This window comes from Vicia villosa, linkage group LG2, assembly GCF_029867415.1.
Source record: "Vicia villosa cultivar HV-30 ecotype Madison, WI linkage group LG2, Vvil1.0, whole genome shotgun sequence".
In the NCBI taxonomy this organism is placed as follows: Eukaryota; Viridiplantae; Streptophyta; class Magnoliopsida; order Fabales; family Fabaceae; genus Vicia; species Vicia villosa.
The window spans coordinates 176,658,330-176,667,283 of record NC_081181.1 but is presented as its reverse complement, the minus strand read 5'-3'; the positions used below and the strand labels follow the sequence as shown (position 1 = coordinate 176,667,283).

General features: G+C 39.5%; 1 non-coding gene across 1 annotated transcript; it reads right to left on the bottom strand.

Annotated features, from left to right (window-relative positions):
- Positions 1–8,381: 8,381 nt before the first annotated feature.
- LOC131654348 (small nucleolar RNA R71) lies at positions 8,382–8,488 on the bottom strand. Its single transcript, XR_009299389.1, has one exon. It is a non-coding gene; the product is annotated as a small nucleolar RNA R71 (small nucleolar RNA).
- Positions 8,489–8,954: the final 466 nt, after the last annotated feature.

Below are 8,954 nucleotides of genomic sequence, written 5' to 3'. Positions count from 1 at the left end.
ATGCCAACGAACTGGAAACATTTCAAGACGCGATGAAATGCCTCAAAAAGGCATTCTAGAAGTAGAAATATTTGACGTCTGGGGAATAGACTTCATGGGACCGTTTCCGTCATCGTTTGGAAATCAATATATACTCGTAGCCGTCGACTATGTTTCAAAATGGATAGAAGCTATCGCCTCTCCTACAAACGATACACGAGTAGTTATTAAACTTTTCAAAAACGTCATCTTTCCTAGGTTCGGTGTGCCAAGATTGGTAATTAGCGATGGTGGTTCCCATTTCATTTCAAGAATACTTGAGAAACTCCTTCGAAAATATGGAGTAAATCATCGAATAGCCACACCATATCATCCACAAACAAGCGGTCAAGTAGAAGTATCTAACCGTGAAATAAAACAAATATTAGAGAAAACTGTTGCTATATCGAGGAAAGATTGGTCAACCAAGCTAAATGAAGCTTTATGGGCTTATAGAACAGCTTTCAAAACTCCAATAGGAACTACCCCATTCAAACTCGTTTATGGAAAATCATGCCACCTACCAGTAGAGCTAGAACATAAAGCCTATTGGGCCATTAAGAACTTAAACCTAAACTACACTGCCGCTGGTGAGAAACGACTTCTAGACATAAACGAATTAGAAGAACTTAGACAAGACGCTTACGAAAACGCCAAAATCTATAAAGAGCGAACGAAAAAATGGCACGACAAGCGTATATCTAGGAAAAATTTTAGCATAGGCGATAAAGTGCTCTTATTTAATTCTAGGCTAAAATTATTTCCTGGTAAGTTACGATCTAGATGGTCTGGCCCTTTCGAAGTAACTAACATATTTCCGAGTGGAGCGATAGAAATCAAAGGCGAAACCGTCAAACCTTTTGTCGTAAATGGGCAACGTCTTAAGTATTACCATCATCTCGAATACGATGAAAACATCGAAGTTTTTAAACTTGACGAACTGCCCGTTTTTTCGAAAAATTAGTTTTCTATTTTTAAATCGTCGAGCTTACGACATTAAACAAAGCGCTTGGTGGGAGACAACCCACATTTATTTATTCTTCTATTTTATTTTATTAGAACTTTAATTTTTCTATATTTTTTATTTTATTTTTATTTTTCATTTTTAAAACTTTATTCTATTTTTAATTTTAATTTTAATCATTTTTGATTTTTCATACATCTTATAATAATTATTATAATTATAACTACTATCTTGATTTGAGAAAATATTTCCGTTATAATTATATCTATTATTATAACTTGTTACCTAAGCTTAATTTTAATTTTTTTTTTCTATTTATTTTAAATTAACACTAGCCTAATTCTAACTTATCCTAATATTTTCAACTTCTAGGTTTTTCATTTAATTACTAACTACGATGCAAGAAGTTGACAATATGGAAGTTGTGTTCCGTGGTAGAGGACAAGAAGCAAGATTTAACAAGCTGGCTGAAAGACACATGGAATTGACTTGCTATCCTCACCAACCAACTATGGCGAAGCTTGGTATCGAAGAAAGCATCCTACACCTGCTTAACCAAATCGGTTGGACTGGTTCTCACTTGTTCCGCAAGTTTAGCACTTATCGGAAGCTCACTCTGGAATTCCTGAGCTCCCTGACCTATCTTCCAAACTGTGGACAAGGACTGAAAAAAGGAGTTATTCTCTTTAGACTCTTTGGTATGGAGTTTAATTTCTGCATCCGAGATTTTGCTGAAATGTTAGAACTACCTCATGGACCTGATGCATACGCCCAAGTAGCTGAAGAAAATCTTCCATACTGGGAGTTGGAAAAATACTGGGGCAAGATCACTGGAAACGACAACCCTGAAGAGAATGAATTTCAATCTGAGAACATCCACAATCCTGCTTTCCGCTACTTTCACAAGATCCTTGCTCACTATATTTTTGGCAAGCCTGATAATGTCACTGAAGTTACTAGAGAAGAGCTGTTCATCATGTTTTGTACATCTCAGAATCGCCCGGTCAATGCCATCACATTCATGCTAACAAACTTCGAGCGCATCACGCAAGACGAAGTTTCACCCATTAGGATTGGCGGATTTGTCACTATGATCGCTAATGCCATAGGAATGAGAGTGCCTTTGCTTAGATTGACACCTTTTGGTACCCATACCTCTATGGACATCAATTTCTGCTTTAATCGAGGTATCATCGGTAATCTTGGACCTGATCGTTTTGAATTGCTCATTGATAACAAAGTTTGGTATCAGTTCACCTTACCGAACCCTAGGACAAGTGTGCACAACCCTACCAACTGGCTTTACTATGGTCAGATTCCTGAGAGAGAGCCATCACCTGAGACTCCTCAAGCTTATGAACATTTTGATGAGGAAATGCCCGCATCTGAATCGGAACCTGAAACACCTCCTGGTTATTATGAACCTCTTCCTGTTGATGAACCCATTCCTGATTATGAACCTCTTCCTATTGACGAGCCTGTATCTGAGTATGAACCTGAAACTCGTTCTGAAGATTCCGTTGAAGATCACACTGTTGATATGACTGATGTCGAGGTCGAGCAACAACAACCCGCTACATCCACCGCATCGGTGAATCAAAGAATGCCTAGTCTGAATACGCACGAACAAGCAATCAATGCGCTACAACAAGATGTACAACATGTGCGCAACGAGCTTCACACTTTGCAAATGCATTTCTTCGATTTCATCGACACCGTCAATGCTCAGTTCGACGAAGTTTTCAAACACATTCAGTCTAATCAGAACAACAATAGACGTGGCTAGATGTTACCGTATTAGATTATTAGATTTTTATTTCTAGTTTTAGTAATTTCTATTTCTTAATTTAGATTTGCATTTTTTCTGCACTTTTCCATTCTGCTATTGTTAACACTCAGTACTGGTTTAATTTTAAAATGCAATATTTTATTCACTACTGCTGCTGTGTTATAATATTCTGCTGCTGTGTTATAATACACTGCTATTAACTGCTATATATGTTTACCTGGCTATCACTTTTTGCTGTTAATAGTATTAAAATAAGACACTGTTCTGAACTGATGGACACCTTTTGCTGTTAATGGTATCAGTCAGCACTGTCTGGTCATCTGCATGCGTGACCCACTTGTCATGCCACAGGAGACGCCCGTCTCCATCTGTGTGGGACCAGACCTGGAACGAAACAAGGGACAGGAGACGCACGTCTCCATGCTCTGCCCCAGCAGACTGACTGCCTGAGACGCACGTCTCCCAAGGCTAGCAGTCTGCATTTGACCACGCAGACCATTCCTCTCTCCCTCTTGAATTTTGAATTTGAATTTCAAAATTCATTCTCCTCATTCTTCCCCTATTTATTCCATTTAAACTCCATTAACCTCATTCATCCTCCATCATTCACCTCTTAAACTCCATTCATTTCCCATTTCTCTATTCTATTCAAAAATTCAAACACCACCATTACTCCATATTTAATTCTCCATTTACCACACCATTTTCAAACCTCACTATAAAACCACACCACCACCACTCTTATTCTTCACAACCTTCATACCATTTCTTTTCTACCATTCTAATACCATCTTTATTTTTCATCTTCAAACTCATCATGCCTCCACGTTCAATCATCCGTAGTGTGCGTCCTGAGAGACCACCCCCTAACCTTAACAATATTATATTCCGCGAAGACGACAATGATGCTCAAAGAACCAAATACCTCGCTTTCTACGAACGTTCGGTTGTTCCCACAAAATTTGTGAACACCGAATGTCTAGAAACTCTAGGCCTCATTGATGGTGTTACCCGTTTACTCACTAAATCTAACCTACACCATCTCTGTACCGAACTCGTACCCACCTATGAGCCGCTCGTCTTAGAATTCTTGAGTTCTTTCAGTTACGACACTCCTTCTGATCAACCCCTCTCAACCGGTAGCATCCAATTTAGGATGTTCAACCGTGAATATACACTGGATCAAGAAGTTGTGGCTACGTACTTGAATTTCAATACATCACCGAATGCTCTCCGCACTATCTTTCAAGAACTCAATGGTCGTTCATGGGAACAACATGCCTTCGACCTATGGTTTCACCTCATTGGCGAAGTTCAAACTGGTTGGAGGGCCCTACATGCTTCTCACATTCAAAACCCCGCTATACGTTATTTTCAACGTGTTTTGGGGCATACTATTTTTGCGCGATCCAACAACCACAAGGTAAATCATCATGAACTATTCTTCCTTTACTGTGCGCTAAACAACGTCCGTTTTAATGCCGCACCGTTTATGCTCCAACACATCCAAGGCTGTGTCAATGCCCCCGCTACAAATCCCTTTTTGTTTGGCGGAATTATTACTTCCTTGGCCTGTGCTTTAGGTCTTGGTGACGAGCTCCTTTCACTCTCTCATCTCATGATGCCTACTCAATCACTTGACCTCACCTATTGCCGTGACTCCCACTTGGTTTCACCACGCCATGATGGCCGATACACCTTGGTCGTCAACAAAGTTCTGATTCCTTATGTCATCCTTCCATGTCCTGAAAGAATCAACATCCGTTATGTTCAGCGTTGGAGGCTTATTGAAGACAATCCTCAAGATAACCAACCTGATCATCCTAATGAACCTATGGATGCAAATGAAGAAGAGCTCAACCAAGGACAAGCTGATGTCAACCAACCTCCTCCAAACAACCCTCCGCCTATCACTCTTGAAGCCATGTATGCTGCTATTCAACGCCAAGATCAACTCGTTCAAGCTATGCAGACAAACCAAACTGAAACAATTAGGCTCATCCGAGAGATGCAACAGGAGCACCGTGACTATGCTATTAGGAACGAAAGTCAATACGCTGAAATTGCCACATATTTGCATGATCTTGACATTCGTGTTAATGACTCTCCTGATAGACATCGCCGTGTTCGTACAAGAGGCGCGAGCAGTTCTCGAAACCGCAACAATGAGGAGTAGTTCTTATGCACTGAGGACATTGCATCATCTAAGTCTGGGGGAGTCGTATTATTTATATTTCCTTTAGTTTTATTTCCCTTCAGTTTATTTCCCTTCCTTGTAATGTTTTTCTAATTCAATAAAAGAATATTTATGGAATTTAAGTCTTATATGTATAATTCCGTAGTTATTTCAATTTCTTCCATTTTCTTGAGCCATAACAAAAATTTTTTGCTCCTAAACCATAAACGCAAACCCCACACGTTCAAGAAATACGAAGCTACTCAATCACTCAACGAACCGAAACTGAATTAGTCAATATCCTTATTATCGCAACACTCTAAAACCCCCGAGTATACATAACCGATTTGAATACCCGTTATACCAAAACCATCGACTTTAAGTTTTGAAATAACCCTTAGTAGTTTATTCTAGCAGTCGGCACCGTCTTAGATACAAACTACGCAGAGAGTCGATGAATATAAGTGTATGATCCTCATAATAATTATGTGTTCAGCTATAAGAAGAAATGTGCCTACTAAGTAAGGTGATCCTCACAAGATCATTTAACCTAACGGTCGCAAATCTCATATACAAAGAATCTAAAAACTCACTGTCGATTGGTTCAGAAGTCATCTGGTAATGAACTTGGTAGGAAGGACTATTGTCCGATTCCCCACAATCTACAAGTGAATGCTAAGGAGTATACCACATATTGTGCCAGAACTCCATGAGAAGGATCATAGTCACTAACCGACTACTCTGCTATGTGCGTGTCAAGATAATGGGCTTAATGTGATTGCGCGCGAATGAAAAGGGTGAAACATGATGACAAGTCAAATAGGTCGAGCTATAATGGCATGATTCGGATTGGTATGCATACTGGGAGTTGTTTAGTGTTGTTACTATAGGTTTATTGCTAAGATTCGTTATTTCCGAATAAGAACACTATGTAGCTAAGTATGACTGAACGACGTGGTGGAAGTGTGTTTCATTTATCTTTATCTTCTTATTTTGCTTGAGGACAAGCAAAGGTTCAAGTCTGGGGGAATTTGATAACACGATTTTATATCGTATATTTAGCCTAAAATCCATAGATATTTATAGCATTTTCCGTTTATTATGTTAATTTATTATGATATTACGCGTGTATTTGCTTTATTTCAGGTTTTACACTTCAATTTCGACTATTTGCGAAAAGGAAAGAAAATTGAGCTTAAATGACCAATATTTATGCCTAAAAGATGAAAAGGGAGTGCTGAAGTGAAAGAAGGGTGCAATTAGGACCCAAAAGGCCCAAAAGAGATATTCAGCCCACCATGAATCAAAAGGCGCGTGGCCCAGACCTGCAAGCAAGTGGAGACGCACGTCTCCACGTTCTCTTCAGCCACGTCACCAAGAGGAGACGCCCGTCTCCAACTGCCCAAGATCTTCTCCACTTGAGACGCACGTCTCAAGTCCCAGTTCCTGAAGAAACGGAGACCCACGTCTCCACGCCCAGTCTGCAGAAAGTTCCTCAATTCACGGATTCCAACTGCAAACCTCCTCCTATAAATAGGACCTGCTATCCCACTTCCAAAGGGTCCGATTTCCTGCCAACGAAGTGCTGCCGAAATTGTACCGCGAACTGCTTTTCCTTATTCTGCTTTCATTTAACCGTCTATTTTCTCACAACGATTTCTACACTGGAAATTGTTGTGAACTTTTCATAGATCTAGCCTTACGTTAGGTTTATCGCTTTATTTTCCTTGTTTTTATTTTCTGCCATTTAAATTCCGAAGAACGATCCAGCCAACCTGTGGTGGAAGTTCGAGTACTTCAAGATTCAATTCAATCCAGATTTATTTTAATTCAGGTTTTTTATTTACCGCCTTATTTATATTATTTATTTGCATGATATATTATATGCCATTTAATATGCTTATTATTATGAACCGAACCGATTTATGCATGTTTAATCGTATTAATATGTCTGGCTAAAATACTAAAGGTGTCGGTATGTAAAGTAAGTTAACCGTAGGGGTCCGAAATAAATTGGCTTAAATTATGTTTTATTAATTATCACTTATTTTTGGTTTATATGTCTAGTTTAATTAGTAAGTCTTAAAACCAATAGAGCGAAAGTTTGAGGGATTAGGACGGTCAAAGGTTAAAATCAATAGAGCGAAAGTTTGAGATCTTTAACTGGATAGTAGACATAGGACATTAGTTTTAAGGATGGCGAAAGCGTATTAAAACTAATTGGAACTTATTTATTTTCAAAAATTGTTTTTACACTCGAGCGGGATGGCGAAAGCGTACGTTAGGGATATTAGCATGTTCCGAGTCAACAGAGCGAAAGTTTGAGATTAGGAGATTTAAATAGATAACGACCTCGTAAAATAGGCATTTTATTAATTACATTGTTTCCAAAAAGCTCTTCTAAAATCTAATGGGATGGCGAAAGCGTACATTAGGATTAGGATAGTAGTCTGACTCAACAGAGCGAAAGTTTGAGACGAGGATTTTTAACCAATTGGAATTAGTAAAGATTTTTAATTTAATTATGCAAAAGCCAATGGACCTTCGGATTACCTTTAGTTAAACGAAATACATACTGATACCTGTCTTTTATTATTATTCTTTATTCTCTCACAATCACTTTCCCTTAGGAACAATCGAAATTTTAGTACTCCTAGCTTTACATAGTAACCTTAGATAACGGTAGATCGATTCATAGTCCCTGTGGATTCGATATCTTTTAAAACTACACGACACGACTGTGCACTTGCAGTTATCAGATTTATAGACACGTAAAGTCGCGATCAAGTTTTTGGCGCCGTTGCCGGGGACTATTTAAGTCGATATCGTAACTCACTGTTACACCGTAGAGACTAGGAAAATTCTTCCCTTTCTTTTTGAACGATTGTATGCCAAATACTCGTTCACAAGGAGGAGACTTAATACAACGAATTAACGAGATCGAACGTTTCATTAACGTTAAACGTCGAGCTCGCAACCTTCCCGAAGTAGCAGAAATTCCGATTAATCAGGAATTGATTTTTACTGATCAAATCAATCAAATCACCCCAAAGTTAGAGATGGCTGCTATTCGTCCTCTTAGAGACTATGCCGCTCCTTCGCGCGCTGAACCGCATTCAAGTATCGCACCACCTGCGATTGAAGCGAACAATTTCGAGCTGAAACCTTCACTGGTCCAAGCTGTTCAACAGAATCAATTCTCTGGAAGCCCTGTAGACGACCCCAATCTCCATTTATCTGTGTTCGTGCAATACGCCGACACTATCAAAGCCAACAACGTTAGTTCCGAAGCTATTCGATTACGCCTTTTTCCTTTCTCCTTGAGAGATAGAGCGAGAGCGTGGCTTCAATCCCTGCCTTCCAATTCCATAACTACGTGGGACGAATTGAAGAGAGTATTCTTAGCAAGATACTTTCCGCCTAGCAAAACTGCTATGCTTAGAGGTCAAATCAACGGATTTACCCAGAAAGATAACGAATCGCTTTTCGAAGCTTGGGAACGTTACAAGGACATGCTTAGAATATGCCCTCATCATGGACTCGAACCATGGCTGATCATCCATACCTTTTATGGTGGTCTCTTATATAACACTAAAATGACTATAGATGCCGCTGCTGGCGGAGCATTAATGGACAAACCCCATGATGAAGCATACAAACTCATAGAGAACATGGCACAAAACCATTACCAATGGGGAGGAGAACGCGCCGCTCTAGAGAAAGCCCAAACCAAAGGAGGAATGTACGAAATTAGTGGTATAGACCGCGTTAACGCTAAAGTAGACGCTTTAACTCAAAAGATCGAGAATTTGACCATCACTCCTTCAGCCACCGCTGCCGCTGTAGCACCTAACTGCGAGATTTGTGGATTGACTGGGCATGTAGTTGCTGAATGCCAACTCTTGACTGGAGTCCCATCTGATCAAGTAAATTACGCTCAAGGAAACCCTTATTCTAACACGTACAACCCTGGATGGAAAAACCACCCGAACTTTTCTTATAAGAAC